This window comes from Parasteatoda tepidariorum, chromosome 6 (genome assembly GCF_043381705.1).
Source record: "Parasteatoda tepidariorum isolate YZ-2023 chromosome 6, CAS_Ptep_4.0, whole genome shotgun sequence".
NCBI classification, from domain to species: Eukaryota; Metazoa; Arthropoda; class Arachnida; order Araneae; family Theridiidae; genus Parasteatoda; species Parasteatoda tepidariorum.
Genome location: NC_092209.1, coordinates 14,376,926 through 14,380,646, shown reverse-complemented (window position 1 = coordinate 14,380,646; position 3,721 = coordinate 14,376,926). Strand labels below are relative to the sequence as shown.

Sequence of the window (3,721 nt, the reverse complement as noted above, 5' to 3'; positions counted from 1 at the left end):
CATATGTTAATTTAGAAAAGAAACAAAGTTCAAACGCAACTAAATGTTTTGATCTGATTAGTACAAATCTTTGTACACCCGTCAGTGCACGCGATGAGAATCCCCCTGTGGCTGATCGGAAAAACTAATTATCACTTAAACCACACCTTCAAATACAAAAGTATATTCATTTAATAAAAGGCTATATCAATTCACTTTACTCAGATGTACTTTATTTAGTAGAACTAAAAAAGTATAAAACACTTATCAAATATTTAAATAAAATAAATTTCAAAAATTTGTTAAGTTCATGAAATTTTTTTTAATTAAAAATGCCGAGAAAGTGAAAGGTTAAAGAAATTAGCACAAATATTTATTTAGAATAACAAACTGGCTCACTAGATTCATATTTAAATAGGTCAACCTTCTTTTCTAAGCCATTTTAAATATATGTGGATGTTAAGTTCTCAAGTTAAGTTTGTTTCCTGCATTTTAATAGTAGTCATAATATTAAAAAAAATTTGCATGTAACCCATAAAATATTTTTTCAACCAATGCAAGTTGGCAAAACAAAAATAAATTGACCATCAAATAAAATATAAGTGCTAGTAAAATATGATACTCTTTACTAGGTTAGGTTACAAGCAGGGGTCTGTCTAGACATTTTGTGAAATTGTGAAAAATATTACTCACAATCTTACAACCAGGGTTCTGCTTTTATGAATTTGTGCAAATAGGGTCCAGTTATTGCAAAAAACTTTTTTTAAAGAGTTTTTAAATTGTAAATAGATACAAGATTATGCTCAGCACTGTAAAATTATAATAAAAAAATTACATTTTCAAAAATAAACAGCAATTGCTGCTTCTAAATTAGAGATGCAACATACAAATATTTGGTATTTAGCCTATACTGCTGAACACAGAATATTCATCTAGGACGAATAATGGAAGAGTCATCTGCGGAAGACAAAACTTAATTCCTAGAAGAAGGGTAGTACTCTTTAACTTATTGCAAACACACATTTTTGATATCATTATTAGTCACAAATAGTATTCATAGGAATTAATCGCAAATAATACACAAAGAAAAGTATTTATCAATACCTTTAATGCATAGTATATACTAAATATTTTTTGGTCTTTACAAGTACAATTGTATTTAGTGTTTTTGCAAACAATGGTAATCAGAATATTAAAACCAACAAGAAATGGAAACTGATTGCTATTTAATTTTCATGCATGTTGGAACTACAAAGCTTTGGGATATGAATAGATTACACTGGGCAAAGCAAGATATAAGACAATAATAAAGAGGCCTAAAACTATTTTTATATACAGTGTCTGTATCGAAAAGGAAATTAAAATAAGTAATGAAAAGAAAGCAAGGTTAGGAACAATACACTTTTTTTTACACTTGCATTTGAAGTCATCTGATCAAATGTGTTACAATTTATTTAATAGTATTTAAAAACAATAAAACCAAAGTAGTTAAATTCACAACTTTCATCTGGGATGAAATATATCAACTAAATTCTCAAAAAAATTAAGTTACTTAGAGCTGAGCAAATTTTCCTACCTATTTTACATAAATTTTAAAAGCAAAAGTAACAGCAAAAAATGCAGTATTTTGCAATCTTTAATGTAGACATATTTTTATACAGCAAATGGAAAATTTTAAGCTTCTTAACTCTTAGTCTATCTCGATTTATTATTTACATACATCCCATTTTAATTATTTATTTGTGAAAAGCCTTCATTGTCACTTACTTGTTTTGAAAAAATTTCATGCAGTTATTAAGAAATTTTTTTAAAAAAAACACGATTTTTAATCGTGCCAACCTTAATAGAACTACTATGAATCACATTGGGAATATATATATAATATACACTATTTAATTGTTAATATGAAAAAAAATTCTGATCTTTGTTGCATAAAATTAAAATAATTTAACTTCCCTAATCGCTTATGATTTTTGAAAAAGGATTCAGTGCATTCTCTAAAACTGGTACTTTTTCCTTATCTCAATCAAAATTCAAATTGTCTTCTTGGAAATTTTAATTTGTGTTCAACAGATTACTACTTGGGACCTGCTAACAGAAAAGTACACAAAAAGTAAATATGAATGCTCAAATGAAATTTATGGTTATAAAAAGTTTAGAATTACTAACTAAACTTAACTTGGAATACTTAAGTGCTATTACATTACTCAATAAAACTATTACAATGTAATTTAACTACTTTTTCTTATTAAAACATTTTAAAATAAGTTTAAATTATATTTCATTGAAGGAAAAAAAATTAGAAAAAAAATAAAAATGGGTATAGTTATACAAGGACAATACGAACTTGCTGAGAAGAATTTGATCCAACAAAGCTAAATACAAATATCCAACATCTTCAAGGAAGAATAGAAGACTCATATAACCTTTCAGAAGAACAATGAGAGTAAAACATGACAGCCAAAATCCCTTTAATATATATTGTGATTGAATTTTGCAACACAAACCACACTACATATTAATATATTTAGCCTAAATCTTTCCAAGACTCTTTCAAATTACTTTGAGAAACAGGATGCAGTATGATACCAATATCTTATTTGATAGACTACCTGAAAATAAAACATCCAATATTAAAACAAAATCTTAAAAAACACAAAAATAAGGCACCTATTAACTTGGCCCATACAGGAGATAAAGCTTACAACAATAAAAAAAAAGATAATCCATCCTTTTTTTTAAAAATCTTTTCATTAGAAAAAATTAAATAACTACATCTACTTGCTTTGTCAAATTGGACAAGCACCTAATATAATATTGTTTAATTGAACTTCAGAAAATTGCTTGTATTATTAATTATTTAAAAAACATTCACTAATTATACTATCCAGTATTTAATTCTTTGAATATAGAAAAAAAAATTGCATGATGCTACGCAATTGTGTCGGTTACAAATTAATATTTTCGGGTTTCAATTTTAAAGTGGATATTTTTATTAACATCTATTGAAATTAAACGTTTCCCTTAGAATAGTAAACTCCACAGCACTATTAAATGAAGATTAAGTATATATTTAACAAATAATAAGCATTATAAAAAAAAATAATCTGGGTTTACATATTAAACCAAAGTATGTGGATAGTAATGAGAAAATAATAACATATAATAATAAAATATATATATACATATTTATTTCTCAAAAACAACTACATGAAACGTTTAATTTTTAGGAAAAGTAGAAATTAAAATAATAAACTCCGATAAAAACATTTCTACAACGCTAATCAGTTCAGTCGTTGTAATGGCGGAGCTTGTGAGCATCGTTCGCTTTCTCCTCTTCTCTTTGAGGGGGGCCCCCCTCGCGCGTGGTTACTTATCGATTACCTAACTGCAAGTAATTCTCCGGAGCATTTCAGGAACTTAACATGGATGATTTTTCCTCCAAAACTCCTCTTGTGGACAATACAAAGCAGGGATAACACAGACAGGTAATATCATGAACAAATAAATGAAGTCATTAGTATAAGAAAATATATTATTTATTTTTTATTTATAATTACTAACAAATAAGCAGTTAGTGATTAGCATTGTTAGCAGCTGTATTAGTAAATTGATTCAGAATGAGCCACAGTAATTCAACGAAGAATGGAGCCAGCCCAAGCAGGTGGAAAAGGGTAATGATGATTGAGGAGTCAATTAGGGGGAAAGAAAAATTAGCAATACGACTCAAACGATGTCTTGA

General features: G+C 27.4%; 1 long non-coding RNA gene across 1 annotated transcript; it reads right to left on the bottom strand.

Moving 5' to 3' along the window:
* Window positions 1–1,818: 1,818 nt before the first annotated feature.
* Window positions 1,819–3,318, bottom strand: LOC139425750 (uncharacterized). Its single transcript, XR_011636900.1, has 3 exons — window positions 3,165–3,318; window positions 2,327–2,587; window positions 1,819–2,070 (listed from the first exon to the last, which is right to left on the bottom strand). It is a non-coding gene; the product is annotated as an uncharacterized lncRNA (long non-coding RNA).
* Window positions 3,319–3,721: the final 403 nt, after the last annotated feature.